This window comes from Perca fluviatilis, chromosome 14, assembly GCF_010015445.1.
Source record: "Perca fluviatilis chromosome 14, GENO_Pfluv_1.0, whole genome shotgun sequence".
Classification (NCBI taxonomy): Eukaryota; Metazoa; Chordata; class Actinopteri; order Perciformes; family Percidae; genus Perca; species Perca fluviatilis.
In genome coordinates, this window is record NC_053125.1 from 36,916,214 (window position 1) to 36,935,299 (window position 19,086).

Consider the following 19,086-nt stretch of genomic DNA (forward strand, 5'->3'; position numbering starts at 1 on the left):
GAGTGGTGTGTGACTGCAGGCTGGTACTGCTGCGCGAGGCTACTGAGAGACTGACCGCCTGGGAGTGCTTTTGGACGGGGGAGGGGCTCACGGCAGCACCCTATGGCATAGCACCCTATGGCATAGCACCCTATGGCGTAGCACCCGCTGCTCGTTGAGCACAGTAGCTGCAGAGTGATACGTGCTTTCGAGTCTCCAAACACCACAAAAGTCTCCAATAACACCAGTAAAAGTCGCTAGATTAGTTTGACGCAGTACGCAGCAACATTGCATCATGGATCAAGCTTCTCCACTTCATCGCTAGTAATGGGAGATGAGAATGACCAAATAGTCAACATGTTTTCCACTTTGACCAGTGTCAGTCTGTCACTTTCTGCAATGTAGAGAACAAGGGGAGCAGTTGGCAGTGTTGGGGAAGTTGCTTTAAAAAAGTAGTGTTTCCTTGTTATTAGTTACTTCTTAAAAAAGTAATCCGTTACTGTACTTAGTAACCCCCTATAAAAAGTAACTTTTTACGTTACTCATTACTTTTACGCTACTTTTAAAAGCAGAAACTGAAGTTAATCATACAAAAACTATCTTTGAACATAAAGCAAATATCTGGTTTATCAGTGAAGTGTCTGGACTACAGATTCTCTCCTCACAGAGGGACGGCTGATTCATTATGAACCAGTCCATTGGAATCGGCAGGTCATCGGCGTTACACAGTGTTGTTGCATGTAATGTCTGTATCGACTTGATGTAGTGTTGTGGAAGTTTCCTTTGCAGCAGGGGGGGTAGAGGTTTCAGAGTTTAGTAAATTGAAACAAATGAGACAGTCTGAGACTAGAACCAAGTTGGGTTTTTGTATTTTATTAAAAACATATATATATATTTGCAAATATAGGAGCAACATGATTTCACAAAAGGCTGCAGCCCAGTGTGGAGTCAGTTCCTCAAATGAGTGAACAGAACACCAGGTTTATATGCATCTTCAGAGTGTCAGCACACACACACTTAGATTATTATGACGCTACAGTTCTTACAGGCAATCTGATACACAAGAGACATCTCGGAGCCATCTAACCACCTCCTCCTCCCGGTACGACTTTCACCCCCCAGTTACATCTTAACTGGCATGGGAAAACATGAGAGTTTTAGGGTGACCTTGTCCCTTTATCTGTTCAGACAAACAGTGCTCACATTATGTTCCAGACTGGACACCTCAGCAGTTAAGCAGAAACTGAGATAAACTGTCTTTCAATAATGTGAGAGAATTAAAGTAGAAATAAAACATAAAAATATAAGGAATTATGCTTAAATGTAATTTTTCCCATTACAGTAGACACATGCAGCCTCTTTTCTGGATGTCCCACAGCAGTCCGCTGCGTGTAGCGTAGTCTATGTATGAGCCCATCTCCACCGCATCCATCTGTGAGGTTGTCAACTTTATGTCTGCATGGCATGCTGTGTTTGTAGAACAGCTGATTTAACCTCCAGTCCTCAGCGATGTAGTGGCATGTGTCACGTGGCTCTCCGCTCAGAGCGCCATCCAGCAAAAACACACAAAGCTTAAAACGCTCTCAAAAGTTAGCGTTGGCTGCAGCATTGCTCTGCTACTACCAGCCTCTGTCAGGTACCGCGTGGAGCAGTGGAGAAGGCAGTGTCGCTGTCAAATCTGTCCCTGGGAAAAGTAGCGTTGCACCGAACTGAAAAAGGAACTATGTTTTGTTATCAAATTTTCAGTAGTAGCGCGTTACGCTTATACTTTTAAATTTCCTGTCTGTCTTTCCTAACAGGCTTTCTAACACAGCTGAACCATTAAAGAGCTCCAAGAGCGAGACACTTTCACTGCTACTTGTATTTCTGTCAGTCATTTAACTGAGGCAGAGGGTCACCATGCAGCTCAGATATGTTTAACAGGTGACTCAGGGCCCTATCTTGCACTCAGCTCAATTGCCTTTGTACACTGACACATGTATCATTACTATTTTGCACCCACGCACAGCGGACTTTTCCCTCCACAGACGCATGTCTGTAAATTAGGGAATGTATTTGCGCTCCCGGGAGCGGTTCAGCGAAAAGAGGAGTCCTCTTCCGGCGCAAATGTTCCCTGATGCTATTTTGCAGTTTCAGAAAACAATTCCACCACAGACCAGCAAAAACCTAGTCTAAAGTCAGTAGCGTGTTACAAATAGCAGATGCTATTTTAGGGGCGCATGCTTGGCCATAATGTAGAGTGCGCACAACGCACATACACTTTGCTTCTCTCATCTACACAGACGCAGCAGTAAAAATATTACTGAATATGCGTTTCAGGTGTTTGGATAGGAGGCACTTTACAGTACAGTCAACATGGCATCATGGCTTTGCGTAAATATATATGCCACTTTCATAAAGCCAAATGGCGTGTTATTGTACGCATTTTCAGCTCTCCACGTGTATGATACACGCTGTATACAGCTGATGTAAACAGACCCACCACGTGGCCTCGCCACGTTACGCGTTATCGCGAGAACGCGACGTACTATCGCGAAAACAACATCACACGCCTGTTAAAAAAAAAAAAAAATGGTTGAGTTTAGGAAAAGAACACAGGGAAAGGCTTTAGTAACAAAACAGTGACAAAAACACGGAAAATAACGACTAAAACACACTTAGGACAACAACAAATGGTTGGGTTTAGGAAAGAAACATTGGGTAAGGCTTATTAAAAACAAAAAATTAAAAACAAAAAACGGCAAAACACGGCCGAAAAATCGCCGTCACGCTGGGCGCGAACCCTGCTCTCCCAGGTGAAATAAACGAAAATAAACGCCGCTTGTCCGTGAGTCTCATTGATAGAGCCTGCGGCTGGATGGAGCTCTATCAATGAGAGCTAGCCTCCTCTTAGAATTCCTCTGAAATTCACAAATATGCATTAACTTGAAATCGGACACAGTTGTTAGCTTTATAAGACCTTTAGTTAGATGTTGTATAGCTAAGTGGCGTGACATGTGTGTAACATGTGGTAAGAGATTGCTGGTGTAACAAGCTCGCTGACCGCGCTCTCACTCTCAAACAACGGGCCATTTAGCTAGCAGGAAGAGGGGAGCTGCAAGCCCTGGAGCTCTGTCAGGGCAGCGGTGTTGGTAGTCCCTGCTGTGGGCTGCCAGTCGTGACGGAGCTCCAAGTACCTCATAGCAGGCCGGGGTCTGTGAAGGAAGGCAGGCCGGGCGGCGAGGCAGCACCGGCGGGCGGCGAGGCAGCCCCGGCAGCTGAACTCCGACACACAGTCTTACCAAATTTGCAATTAGCCATCCATTTTCGTAAAACGGCCCATATTTGAGCTTTATATAGTTGATTTCTCGCTTAAAAAAGTCTCAGAAGTGAATTTAATAAAGAAATAGCCCGACAAACAATGTATAACTTTGCAGTGTCTGAAATATGAGAGTCTCCCATGTGTTTCTATGTAGTTTGCTCAAACCAATCAGCGCGTAGCTCATTCTGAATATTCATGAGCATACCATATTTGGAACCAAAGTTAAGTGCGTAATAAAATAGCATTCGGGCAATTTCCAGCCCAACCAATTAGGAGACCTTAAGGAACAGTGTAAAATACCCTAAATAATCATTCTATCACCCCTTTAAGGAGACGTGATGTTGAACTAGGGGGATTGGACACTCTGGCGGGATCTGGTCGGGGAGTGGCGATGCGCTGCTGGTGGAGCGGGTGGACGGAGATGGAGTGGGGGGGGAGGAGGAAGGGGCACAACAGGTGCAGCGTTTGGAGGCCCACGCTCCATGGCTGCAGCAATCCTCTCCAGACTTGAGGAGATACGCCCAAGAGGCCGCAGCAACATCGCCACCCGGTCAAGACGGGCATTTATTACTTTGCCGCATCCCGGCGTGCGCCAGGCAAATCCGCCGTCACAATAGCAATCCGCCATGGAACAAATGAGTGAAGTTACTGATATCTTGAAAGCTAACAATACAAATAAATACTAAGGTTAAGATAATGATATAAATCAGACAGTAATGTAGTATTATGATCAGTGTTTCCTCTATGTTGTTTGGCAAGTGGCGGTCTGCCACGGTTAGATTTATCCCGCCACGGTATCAGAAATGTAAAAAAAGCCGTCTATCAGCAGTGATTGTAGAGAGCATGGACACGTGCTTCACGACGCCAGTGGGCAGCGCGCCACTCGGAGAAAAGGGAGAAAGAAAAAAGAGACAGACTGTCCTCCGGTTGAGATGGCATGTGTGCGTCCTTGAGAACTGTAAGCCGTATAACTAATATTATCAGTTCATTTAAGCCTGTATTAGTCTATTGCACATTTTTAGTTTCACCTTCACCTGCTAGCTAAATTGCACGTGGCTGTTGATTCTATACAATGCCCTGATATCATATCATGGCATAGTAGGCTAAACCGTAATTATTTCATACATTCATGTCCCGAAACATATTGGGGAATCATTCAACATAATTCCAGCCAAATAACAATTAAAAGTAGGCTATGTTATTTGAACATTTATAACCTAACCTAACCTGGCACCGCCTCCTTTTTGGTGTCTGCTGTGGTGCGCAACGCTGCGCTGACCGTGCGCTGCTGCTCCTTTTTTTCCCTCCATAAACTCGGCTCTCAGCTCCTCTGCCAGTTGCTGCATGAAATTCCGAATTTTTCTGCCCGAGCCCAGCCCCCGTCCGACAGAGCCGTGACCGAACCCGGCCCGAACCTAGTACTTTAGCCTACTTTGGGTTTTGGTTTCCCTATGAAGAATTTCCTGTAAAATTCATTTTGTAGACCTACAGTTCCTCAAAAATACAGTTCAATGCAATACAGTTTGTGTTGCAGCGAAGTGTCCGTTCCGTTTAATATGTAAAACATTTGGCGGCGGGACTGGGTGGGTGGTTCCGACAGATCTGCCCCCACTGCTAAAAAATATCCGAGAGGAAACACTGGAATATCTTTTATCACTTTTGTAGTGTCTCCTGGAAATCGACCGGAGAGACAGTATCAAAGAAGACAACAGAAAAGACAGTGGTCCCCAAGACAGGTTGCAGCTATAATGAGACATTTTAAAGAGCACATTGCCAAGGGAAAACTGGCCACAAGAATTGAATGCAAGCAGTGCAAGAACGCTGAACATCCTGCTCTTCATAGGCGGTCACTTCAAAACATCAGAATCAGAAATAGTTTAATAATCCCAGGGGGAAATTATTTTCGTTACCACTCCAGGTATACAAACAACAAATAAAAACAACATATATTATCATGACTTTAAACAACAAATATACAGTAATAATAAATAAAATATGAAATAAAATATGAAATGTACAGCGTTGATGTGCAAATATAAAAGAGAAGTGATTGTCTATGTATGAGATGAGATGATTACAGTGAGGTGGTGTGTGACTCTCTGAGGGAGGTGTTATAAAGTTTAATGACCACAGGCAGGAAGGATTTCCTGTGGCGCTCTGTGGTGCATCTGGGTGAGAGGAGTCTTCTGCTGAAGGTGCTCCTCTGCTGGGCCAGTGTGTCGTAGAGAGGGTGGGAGACATTATCCAAGATGGACTGAAGCCTGGACAGCATCCTCCTCGCAGACCCGATCGTCAGTGTGTCCAACTCCTCCCCCACTCATGATCAGTTTGTTCAGTCTGTTGGTGTCTGCGACCTTCATCCCACTGCCCCAGCACGTGACAGCGAAGAAGAAGAGAGCACTGGCCACAACAGACTGATAGAACATCCTCAGCATCGTCCGGCAGATGTTAAAGGACCTCAGCCTCCTGAGGAAAAAGAGTCGACTTTGGCCCTTTTTGTAGACAGCCTCGGTGTGTCTAGTCCAGTCCAGTTTATTGTTTAAGTACACCCCCAGGTACTTGTACTCCTCAACAGTGTCAACAGGGACCCCCTGGATGGAAACAGGGGTCCCAGATGATTTCACCCTCCTCAGATCCACTACAAGCTCCTTCGTCTTTGTCACGTTGAGCTGCAGATGGTTCAGCTCAATCCAAGTGACAAAATTGCCCACAACAGTCCTGTATTCATCCTCATCACCCTTTTCTATGCAGCCAACTATTGCTGAGTCATCAGAAAATTTCTGAAGGTGGCAGGACTCAATAGTTGACTTCAACTGCAATAGTTGAAGTCCGAGGTGAAAAGGGTGAAGAGGAAGGGAGAGAGGACAGTCCCCTGTGGAGCCCCAGTGTTGCTGACCACCCTGTCAGACACACAGTTCTTTAGGCGTATGTACTGTGGTCTGCCATGGTATAATAATGCAGGAACATGGGGGGGGGGGGGCCTTTGGGGGGGGGGGGGGGGGGGGGTTGTAAAAAAAAAAAACCCCCCGGTGGGGGGGGGTTTCTTTGGTTTTTGTTAGCAGGTAGATGATGGGGGGTGGTTGAGGTAGATGGCTGTCCTCAACTCCCAGAACTGTAGTGGATTAGTGAAGGGCCTGACCATAGGCCTTAGCTGCTCCAGGACGAGCCTCTCGAAGGTCTTAATGATGTGGGATGTCAGAGCCACCGGTCTGTAGTCCTGAGGGCCGCTGGGACGCGGCTTCTTTGGCACAGGAACGAGGCAGGACGTCTTCCACAGCATGGGGACCCTCTGTAGGTGCAGGCTCAGGCTGAAGCCTAGACTTAGTACTCCACACAGCTGGGGGGCACAGGCTTTAAGCACCCTGGGAAATACACCATCTGGGCCAGCAGCTTTTTCCGGAGTGGAGTCTTGTCAGCTGTCTTCTAACCAGGTCAGGTGTGAAGGACACTGTAGAGGTGACTGTGGGGGGAGGGGTGAGGTCCTCATGTTGTAGAGGACATGGTGTAGAGCAGGGGGGAGGGGTGGAGTAGGAGGGTGTGAGTTGAGGTGGAGAGGTGCAGACAAAGGGCCTGTAAGGGCCGGGACACATCAGGCCGGTTATCGGCCGTGGGACAGTCTGGCGAGGTCAGTGACTCAAATCTGTTCAGTGTGTCCCGTGCCGTCGTCCGTCTGGGGGGCTGTCGGCGTTCATTTTGGCCGACCTGACATGTGCGGTCGGCGGGGGGGGGGGCAGTCGGGACTCACCCGGAAATGACGAGCGGAATGAGGTGACTAGAGTCTCTCAAAATCTGATGAAAATCTTTTAAACTGACCTTTGTTGAGCTGAAACGAAGACAGATTCAGCAACTGCACGGCCTATTTCTCTCTTAAAATGTTCTCAGAAACATGTCTCGTGAACTATTTTAGTACAATATGAGATCGTATTCTGAACGGCCGCCATGACAGTCTAGCTTTGGATTTCCGGAGAAAACAAACCCATGTGACGCGTTCGTCCAATCAGCTGCCGGTTTTCATTTCTTGGGCAACATAACAGATCCAGTCTTCTGGAACCCAGTGATGGTTCTCATGCCGCTCCACACATCCCTCATGTTGTTATGCTGGAGTTTACTCTCCAGCTTTCTCCTATACCTGTCTTTAGCCTCCCTGATTTTGAGTTTGAGTACCCCCTGCACTCTCCTCACCTCATCACGGTTGCCATCTCTGAACGCCCTCTTCTCTTCATTCAGGATGGCCTTCATGCCCTTGGTGATCCAGGGTTTATTATTGGTGTAGCAGCTAACAGTCCGAGCAGGGACATTGCAGTCCACACAGAAATTAATGTTGTCCGTGATGCACTCAGTGAGCCCATCAATGTCCTCCCCGTGGGGCTCACAGAGTGCAGGCCAGTCCGTCACTTCAAAGCAGCCCTGCAGTGCCTCATAAGCCTCTTCCGACCACTTCCTCACTGTTCTTGTGGTTGTAGGTTTCCTCTTCACCAGAGGCATATAGCAGGGTTTGAGGTGAACCAGGTTGTCATCTGACCTGCCAAGAGGGGGGAGAGAAGCGGAGGTGTATGCTTCCTTAATGTTAGCATACATCAGGTCCAGGGTCCTCTCTTCTCTGGTAGGACAGCTCACATATTGTTTGAACGTCTGCAGAACTCTATCCATGGTGACGTGGTTAAAGTCTCCCGACATGATGCTGAGGGCACCGGGGTGTTGAGTCTGTAGTTTGGAGATGGTGGTGTGAATGATGCTACAGGCAGATGTTGGGTTTGCAGAGGGAGGGATGTACACAACAACGCTGATAACATGTGGGATCTCTCTAGGCAAATGGTATGGACGGAGTCCAACGGCCAGCAGTTCAACATCCGGGCTACAGAGCTGTTCTTTAATCGTGATATGACCGGAATACCACCATCTGCTGTTTACTAGAACGGCAAGCCCCCCGCCTTTCCGCTTACAGCTCTCAGTGCAATCCCGGTCCGCCCGAACAGTGTGGAAGCCATCCACGGAGTAGTAATCCACGGAGACGTTCTGGTCCGTAATGTCCCTGTGCAGCCAAGTCTCCGTGAAACACATCAGACTGCACTCATGGTACTCCGGGTGGCTCCGCATTAGCGCCGTTAGCTCGTCCATTTTGTTTCTAAGGGACCTACATTTCCATAACAGAGGGGAAACGGGGCTTAAATCTTCTCCTCTCCATACGCTCGTCCCGTCTCGACCCTCCTCTATTCCCCCGATGTTGCTTCCCTCCTCTGCGTCCCCGGTGTGTTTTTCACCAGAGTTTGGGTGGTATATTAGCTGGTCTGGCCACGATGCCGGCCGGCATTAGAGCGATCAGCTGTACTCCGGAGTAAACAAAGGCAGCATGTCCCGGTGAAAGCGGCATTGATAAAAACAACCCAACAAAAGCACCAAAACTCTGCAAAGCAACCTCGTTAGGGAGGGCAGGACTTTGCAGAGTTAAAGTGATAAAACAAGGACGAAACGAAGAGAATGAAAGTTAAAAAAAGCGAACTCTAAAGCTGGAGCAGGTAACAGGCAGCATGCAGCTTTCGCGCATGCACACTTCACAGAGACTTTGTAAGAAATCCGGGCATAGCTCTGAAAAAGAAAACCAGCCAATAAAATTTTATGATGCAATTATGTTGTAGTTCTTTGTTGTTCTTAAAAAGGTCTAGTTTCTGCTGATGCCTCTGTTTTGTTGTTTTTTTGTAATCTGCTGTCTGTATTGGCACATAAAATGGCACCTTTTTCACTGACTGATGAAATTTGTCTGTATAAGTGCTTCTTAAAGGAGCTAACGTGCCATGACTCCTAGAAGCTAACATACCATGACTCCTAGAAGCTAACATGACATGACTCCTAGAAGCTAACATGACATGACTCCTAGAAGCTAACATACCATGACTCCTAGAAGCTAACATACCATGACTCCTAGAAGCTAACATAACATGACTCCTAGAAGCTAACATAACATGACTCCTAGAAGCTAACATGACATGACTCCTAGAAGCTAACATGACTCCTAGAAGCTAACATGACATGACTCCTAGAAGCTAACATGACTCCTAGAAGCTAACATTAACTGTAAAATGAAGCAGATTGTAGATGAGACTACCTGGAACAGGTGTAGTAGCCGTTGCCACGGTCATGTTTCCTTATGCTGAAGTGGAAATCCCTTTTAACATTTGTCTTTCAACAAGACAATGACCCAAAACACACCAATATGCAAGCAAAGTCTTTGTTCCAGATGAACAAGATTGATGTTATGGAGTGGCCAGCCCAATCCACAGACCTCAATCCCATAGGTGAAATCAAAAATGCTGTTTCTGAGGCAAAACCCAGTAATGTAGAGGAATTGTTGACTGTAGGTCAATTGTCCTGGGCTGGAATACCTGTTCACAGGTGCCAGAAGTTGGTCAACTCCATGCAACACAGATCTGAAGCAGTTCTCAGAAATAGTGGTTATGCAAGTAAATATTCGTGCAATTATTCAAAGTAAAGCAAACTCTTGAGACATTTTTTTCAGTACATACAGTAAATGTTTGAGATATATGTGTACATACATACAGTACAGGCCAAAAGTTTGGACACACCTTCTCATTCAATGCGTTTCCTTTTTATTTTCATGACTATTTACATTGTAGATTCTCACTGAAGGCATCAAAACTATGAATGAACACATGTGGAATTATGTACTTAACAAAAAAGTGTGAAATAATAAGGTCAGTGTTCAGGACACAACAACCACTCAGAACGTTAACGTTACGTACATATGCATGGTTAATGTTCTGCAATGTGGAGTTTTATGATGGAATGTGTAGTAATTTAATTTTTCGTTTCATTATGGTGTAAAGTACAGTTTAGTTTGCTCTAATGTTGTTAGCTTTAAATCTTATATACTGTTAGCTATAGCTCTAATATTAATTCAGGCTACGGTACATCGGTAATGATATTTAAAATTACTTAGTTAATGTTACTTTCCTTTCAAAAGCATCACTCACCTGTGGTACGCTCCATAGGGTTTGTCACGTAGTGGCCCTGTTGTACGCTCCATAGGGTTTGTCACGTAGTGGCCCCATGGTACGCTCCATAGGGTTTGTCACATAGCGGCCCCGTGGTACGCTCCATAGGGTTTGTCACATAGTGGCCCCGTGGTTCGCTCTATAGGGTTTGTCACATAGTGGCCCCGTGGTTCGCTCCATAGGGTTTGTCACATAGTGGCCCCGTGGTTCGTTCCATAGGGTTTGTCACGTAGTGGCCCCGTGGTACGCTCCACAGGGTTTGTCACATAGTGGCCCCGTGGTTCGCTCCATAGGGTTTGTCACATAGTGGCCCCGTGGTTCGTTCCATAGGGTTTGTCACGTAGTGGCCCCGTGGTACGCTCCACAGGGTTTGTCACATAGTGGCCCCGTGGTTCGCTCCATAGGGTTTGTCACATAGTGGCCCCCGTGTGCACTCCATAGGGTTTGTCACATAGTGGCCCCGTGGTTCGCTCCACAGGGTTTGTCACATAGTGGCCCGTGGTTCGTCCATAGGGTTTGTCACATAGTGGCCCCCTGGTACGCTCCATAGGGTTTTTCACATAGTGGCCCGTGCGGTACGCTCCATAGGGTTTGTCACATAGTGGCCCCTGGGTTCGCTCCATAGGGTTTGTCACATAGTGGCCCCGTGGTTCGCTCCATAGGGTTTGTCACATAGTGGCCCGGTGGTACGCTCCATAGGGTTTGTTACTTATTCAGGGATGCCCCGAATCCTGATTCGGATGAATATTGGACTTTTTGACGGGGTTGGGTTTCTGCCGAACCCTAGAATTTTCTTCCCACTGAACCGAACCAAACCCTACGCTCGTCGACGTAATGATGCTGCTGTTGATTATGGTAAGGTCTTTACGTAGGTGGAAAAAATGGAACTCATGAGCAGAAAAAGTTTTTTTTTGGCAGTACTTTCAGTCAAAAGAAGGCCATTCAAGTCCAGCTACATGTTCAATCTGCAATGATGATTGGTCTGGTGGTGGCGAGGACCCTAAACTATACACAACATGGCCGCTGTTACAACATCTGGTACGAAACATCTGAAAGAATATGAGTTTTGAATGAGCAGCAGCCAGAATGCAGCAACTTCAGGTACAGCAAATGAAGGACAGTCCCTGTTTACTTCATTCATGTGTTTACTGGGTTCATGGACTGAGGATGGGGGGAGGAGTCAGCAGAATCTTAACCAGTGGATTCAGGATTCAGCCAAACCCCAAATATCTGGGTTCGGTCCATCCCTAACATTATTATTATTATTATTATTATTATTATTATTATTATTATTATTATTATTATTAGCCTGCATTAAAATACAACAGCAGGTACATATTATTGTTCAGTTAAGTCCTGTAATTATTTTAACATTGTGACCATTGCTGGATTTCAGGACAAGAGAGGAATGGAGGAGGACAACCACAACCAGGAGCAGAGGAGCAACAAGGTCCCCAGAAGACCAGCATCAGACTGGGTCTCTGATAGCAACGAGGTCCCCAGAAGACCAGCATCAGACGTGGACTCTGATAGCAGCGATGTTCAGGTCAGTGTTCAGGACACAACAACCACTCTAAAGAAACCAGGAAGAGAGTCGAGGCTCAGTTCATTCTGCCAGTCAGGAAGCAGAGTATGAGGGCGTGCCCTGACAGTACCTAGGTAAGGACTACTAGCCAGTCAGAAGCAGAGTATGAAGAGCAGTTTTGAACACTGTTAACATGTCTGCATCCGGCACATATATACCTTCATTTTGTCATAAATTATTGTATGAAGAGTTAAAATTGTGAGTGAGAGCAAGTCCAGGGTTTAAAGAAGGTTGTTCACTTTTCTCTCTCGCTCTCGCTCTCTCTCTCTCTCTCTCTCTCTCTCTCTCTCTCTCTGTTTGTCTGTTGCTATAGAAACGGAGAGGAAGAAAGGGACCCAAATGTCACCACTGTTAACACTGTGACAAATCCTTCACATCATCTGCATATTTAAAGATTCATCAGAGAGTTCACACTGGAGACAAGCCGTACAGCTGTGATCAATGTGGGGCAGCTTTCACACAACAGAGTAATCTAAAAATCCATCAACGCATTCACACTGAAGAAAAGCCGTACAGCTGTGATCAATGTGGGAAAACATTTTCTCAGAGTGGCCAACTTAAAACTCACCAGCGCATCCACACTGGAGAGAAGCCGTACGGGTGTGATCAATGTGGGGCAGCTTTCACACAACAGAGTAATCTAAAAATCCATCAACGCATTCACACTGAAGAAAAGCCGTACAGCTGTGATCAATGTGGGAAAACATTTTCTCAGAGTGGCCAACTTAAAACTCACCGCGCATTCACACTGGAGAGAAGCCGTACTCGTGTGATCAATGTGGGAAAACCTTTTCTCATAGTGATAGCCTTAAATCTCATCAGCTCATCCACACTGGAGAGAAGCCGTACCGGTGTGAACAATGTGGGAAAACCTTTTCTCTTAATAATAGCCTTAAAATACACCAGCTCATCCACACTGGAGAGAAGCCGTACTGGTGTGAACAATGTGGAAAAATGTTTTCTGAGAGTGGTAGCCTTAAAAATCATCAACGCATCCACACTGGAGAGAAGCCGTACAGCTGTGAACAATGTGGGAAAAGGTTTTCTCGGAGTAGTCACCTTAAAAGACACCAGCGCCTTCACACGGCCTCGTAGTGAACATGTTTCAGAGCCAAGCTGTTTCCTCCTGCCTCCTCCTCATGCCCTGATAGCTGAGTTATATTCTGATCTTCTCTCCACATTGAAGGCTGACCAGCAGTAACTTGATCTTCTGAACACCATGGATGTTATCCTGGATCTGCTGGACGGGTTTCTGCCTTTCCTCAGAACACTTTTTTGACATTTATTTTTACGTATTTTTAGTGTTTTTTATGCTAATGTTGAAGCTGTTTTACCACAATGTACCCACAGTGTGAAGAGGAAGGCCCAAAGGCGACCATTTAGTATTTCTCTGATGAATGATGACATAGACTGCTCTGCCTACATTTTGAGAGGTTTAAAGATGTTTCGGTTGGAAAATGTATTGCCATGTTTGAAATTTGGTAAAAACTTTGTTCTGATCTTTAGAAACATACATTTTTTTTTTCTTTTGCCTGACAGAAAGTCAGTCTAATTTTCATTTTAGGAATACATGTTTAAATACTTTAAGATGAGCAGAAGCTCTGAAATGTTTCAGCAATGTTCAAAATATAAATTTCTCGGGGCTGCTTGCATTTGGCCTAGACGTGGCATGGCTGCTCTAAGGGCCCCGTATTTGTTTTAGCTTTTGAACACACACCTGAGAGAGTGTAGTGGGAAGTTTTTCTCTGTCATAGTGATGTGTGATTTTTCTTTCATATATTATCCATTACTGCATGGTTTTTATATTTTCATGACTTTATATGTACAGCATTTACTTTTATACTGTACAATATATACTCTGTTTTCTATATCAATCAATAAATCAATCAAACTTTATTTATAGAGCACTTTTCATACATGTTAAAAGCAATTGCCCCCACATCACATGAATACATCCCCAGACACCCACAGACCCCCACCCACCACAGCATCCATACACACCCTCTCTCATACACACAATAAAGCTAACATGTGGCTGAGCATGGAAATGCCTATATATACTATATGATGTTATAATATATCAGTCATAGGGATCCATTATTCAATTTTATGTATAGTATCAAATAATAACAAGAGTTATCTCAAGACACTTACAGATAGAGTAGGTCTAGACCACACTCTATAATTTACAAAGACCATTCCAGTAATTTCCCCAAGAGCAAGCATGCCCACCCATTAAAACCCTGAGTTTTCCTCTGTTGGCTGACACCCACTCTGTCAGACTGCATTGTCACTGTTAAACTTTCTCCTTCTACTTGCAAGAAGAAAATCACATAGATAACTCCAGCGTGTCAGACAATCTTCATTTCCAGCTTCATCACCCAACACCAAAGACATTTTCCACAACAAGTCCCCTTATTTCTTTTAGCCTTTGAACACATTTGTGATGCCTTTATATACTCCAAAACTCAAAAAAATTGGCCCAAAAGCTCTAACCTTTGAGAGTTGTGAGACTATACAGCGATTGGTCCAAACATTCCTCTCTCGTTGTTTTATAGTTTAACATCATGTTATCTTCGTTTGTGGACTTTTCATTTAATAATCTTTGACATTTTATATGTGACTGAATGTGGTTTTAAATCTGTTGACGTTTGTTCAGACTGAAAGTAAAGACACTGATGATGTCATACATCTTCTGACATCACAGAGACACACAGACAAACACAGTCAGAGACGCACAAACACACAGAGACACACACATAGAGACACAAACAGAGACACAGACACTGATGGTGTCATACAAAGTAAGACAATCAAAAGCAAACAGCTGATTTATTGATCTGAATAAGGTCAATGATTGAATTGTTTTAAATGTTTTGGAATGTGGAACAATTAAATGTAAATAAATGAAATAAAACGAGGCCACATGCTGATTATTAGTGACTTGATTTGGTGGATTTATTCTTCCTGTTGTGTCTGTGTTTTAAACTTCTAATTAAAAGGTAACGTTTACGTTTAAAAGTTGTGTTGTTGCTGCTGACAGATTCAGATTATTATTCTAAGTGTCCCAACATTATGGGATGGATCCCTACAGAGAAAGACCTTTTATTTAAAGAGTAACAGTCCCGAAATCAGCATCACCAAACCCACCAGACTCCATGTAAATAATCAGGACTTTTAGTGTGTATAGAGCCAGCATATCTCCACCAGACTCCATGTAAATAATCAGAACTTTTAGCGTGTATAGAGCCAGCATATCTCCACCAGACTCCATGTAAATAATCAGGACTTTTAGCGTACTTAAAGTCCGTCCAGTCTCGACATCAGGATGGCCGAAAGCCTACGCATCTTCCACCGAAGTCTAAAAACACATCTCTTCTGACTACACCTTGGATAATGAAGAGAGAAAAAGAAATGTATATATACTGTTTATCTCTCTTGATACTGCACTTTTCATATGGCTCTTTGTAGCATTACCTATTTAAAGCTAATATACTTGCACTTACTACTTGTTGTCTGGAGTTTGCACCTTCAAGGTTGAACGCACTTAGTTGTAAGTCGCTTTGGATAAAAGCGTCAGCTAAATGACATGTAATGTAATGTAAAAAAGATGACCAAAACATTGAAAAAAGATGACATTTTTACACAGAAAAGTAAAGATGCACGGCTGACGGGAAGACAACACAAGGGTTAAGTGCTAGAACTGGACTCTTCTTGCAATTAAACAAACTTTAATATCACTCCAGTGGTTCCTGTCTATTATTTGATAATCAAATTATTCTAACATGAACTGAAACAATGTACCAAGGGACTATGTCTGTTATACCAAAACCAGGTGAGACATGTGAAACACCTTCTGATTAGAGGCCTATAACCTAATTAACTGTGATAAGAAGATCATAACTAAAATCTTGAATAATTGACTGGTACACATTCTACCAAGCTTAATTCATTACAACCAAACAGGTTTTATACAGCAAAGGGATTTAAGAACTATTACCAGAACATGTATCTCCCTCACACAATATACAAAGAAACATTAAATAGATTTAACATTAATGGCAGTTGATGCAGAAACGGTCTTTGATAGACTAGAATGGTCCTAATTGAGGGTCAGCGTCAGTTCTAGATAGATAGATAGATCCTTTATTAATCCTTGGAAGGAAATTACAGTGTCACAGCAGCTTCAAGACAGACATAACACCACACATTTACTCAAATATATCCATACCAATAAGTTAAAATACAAACATAAATAAGGGAAAGTTATTTTTGTGCATTATAGTCGTATAGCAGCTGGTATGAAGGACTTCCTATACCACTCCGACTTGCACATTGGTGCCATCAGTCCTTGACTGAAGGTGCTGCTGTTTATCACCTTCAGGAGGTGGAGTGGGTGTGCAGGGTTGGTCAGTACTGATCCTAGTTTATTTAATGTTCTGGCCCCTGCCACCTGCTGGACTGTCTCTAGTTCAGCCCCGACCACCGAGCCGGCCTTCTTGATGAGCTTGTCCTCTCTGTTTCTGTCTGCTGTTTGGAAGCCATCTCCCCAACGGGCTGCAGCAAAAAACAGAGCACTGGCCACCACTGTGTGGTAGACACTGCAGAGCAAAGGTTGGCAGATACTAAATGACCTTAGCCTTCTTAAAAAATAGAGTCGGCTTTGCCCCTTACGGTACACCGCCTCCATATGGCTCTTCCAGTCCAGCTTGCTGTCAAGCTGCACACTGAGGTACCTGTGGTTGGCCACCAGCTCCACCTCAGTGCCCCTGATGGTGATTGGTGTTGGTTGGATCCTCCTCCTCCTGAAGTCCACAACCATCTCCTTGGTTTTTGTGGTATTGAGATGGGAGCAACATGATTTCACAAAAGGCCGCAGCCCAGTGTGGAGTCAGTTCCTCCAATGAATGAACAGAACACCAGGCTTATATGCATCTTCAGAGTGTCAGCACACACACACTCGGCTAATTATGACGCTACAATTTTTACAGGCAATCTGATACACATGAAGACAATCAGGAAAAACACAAGAGACATCTCGGAGCCATTTCGCCTCCTCCTCCCTGTACGACTTTTACCCCCCCAGTTACATCTTAACTGGCATGGGAAAACTAGAGAGAGTTTTAGGGTGACCTTGTAGCCCCTATCTGTTCAGACAAACAGTGCTCACATCATCTTCCAGACTGGGTGTCTTACTTAATTAGAATCAGAATCTACATGTGGGAATGAGATAAACTCTTTCAGCATTTGTTAGAGAATTAAAGTAGAAAATAAAACATAAAAATATAAGGAATTATGCTTAAATGTAATTTTTCCCATTACATTCTACCCTTTTCATTAAAACCTAATCACAATACACAAATTACTTTTATGATTATATATATTTTTACAAATAGCGTCTTCCATGTTCTTCCATTGTCAGAGGTTCATCCACTAGCACTTGAGAAATCGTCGGAAACAATCTATACCATTGTTTTGTGTGTGTGTGTGTGTGTGTGTGTGTGTGTGTGTAGTCCCCTTCTTGGCTGTTCTGAGCCTCTGTAAGAAAGGAGCATTTAAACACACTGCTTTTCTAAGTCTGATCTATGTCATCATTGAAACAAGGTTCATACAGATACTTATAGTGGACAAAATAAGCACTGATTCCAAACTGTAAACATTTTCTGTTACCACAAATATTCCATTAAAAATATGTACTTAAGGTACAAAAAAACTGGAAACGATCAAAGCAGTTTTCTGTCAATTAACTAATTGATTAAGCAACTAATCATTTCAGTAGCTTCTGTAGGCCTATATATTTGTAGGCCTATATATTTGTGGGCCTATATATTTGTAGGCCTATATATTTGTGGGCCTATATATTTGTAGGCCTATATATTTGTAGGCCTATATATTTGTGGGCCTATATATATGCCCCCCCCCCTCTCCTTCTCTCAGTCCGTCTGCTGGTCTGTACCTCCAGATATCAGCGTCATCAGTTCATCACACAATGTTCCTCCAGGCTTTGGGTAGGGCGTGTGGTTTGCTGCTGGCTCTTTGGTTTGACACAGTGCATCTCCAGATGCTGAAGTCACAACCAGACGCCTAGCACTGGTCCCCCATCCCTTTCCTTCTGGGCCCAGAACTGTAGCCAGACCACGATCCTTTATCGTGTCTAGCTGTGCTGTGGTCTGAGGTGCTGTGATGGTCAATCTTCTGGTACAGTTTTTCACCGGTCCTGCAGCAGGAGGGGGAGCGAGATGGACCCGATCTGACACACGAGGCACTGTGTGGCACAAAACAGAACTCCAAAAATACATTATTGGTTCTTTTATTAATATATTATTTTATAATATTATAAATTGGAAAAATGTCTACTTATTTTAGTGAATATCAATAATTATAAAACAGCATTTCTTTCCCTTATGCTGGTTTAGCTCTATAAAATCCATACAAATTGTGCTGAAAAGGAAACACTGGTTTTGTAATTGTTCTCTTTTAGATTACTTTAAGGGTTGTGTTTCTGCAAATAGTGAAAGTCAATCAAAACAAAACTAAATTTTCTTTAGAGTAGTTTTTAATTAAAACAATTATGTGAACACCTTATTATTATTGCTACTATCCCTTCTATTTGAGGCATGACAAGCTCATGACTCAAAAACGCAGCACATATAAATAATCTGTTCAGTGGTTTAGCCATTAACACTGTCCTGTGTTACACAGCAAAACCTGAATAAAAGCAACAAAAAGTTCAATAAATCATTTCTTTAAAAGAAAATGTTTTCAACTTCAACTTAATAATTTAGTTTTAACCTATTTGTGATATAGCAAATCAAAATACAATCAAAGTCTTTAGTGCAGCTTTACTGAAAAAAACTCACTAGAGTACAATATTAAATTAACTGTTTTTAGGCTGAAATCTCATATCAACCTGTATTGGTTTCAATATAACCAATAAACTAAGATGAATTAAACAAAAATATGTTGTTTATTTTCTTTTTATCTTGAGTTTGCAACCCAAAGTTATGCTACTTGCTGTTTTGGTATTTCTAAAAATCAGTATAAATTAAAGTTTTTAAGCCTATAGAACAAACCTAAGTACTTCTAATTTGACCTCTATTTATCAAATTTGTTATCTGATATGGGAAACATATCACATTCTATGATTTATGAAAAAAACTATATCAAAAATCATTGCTGAACCATTTACTGTACATGCACACCTCCTGTTT

General features: G+C 43.5%; 1 pseudogene; it reads left to right on the top strand.

Moving 5' to 3' along the window:
- Positions 1 to 19,086, top strand: part of LOC120572748 — a 66,224-nt pseudogene that overhangs the window by 23,986 nt on the left and 23,152 nt on the right.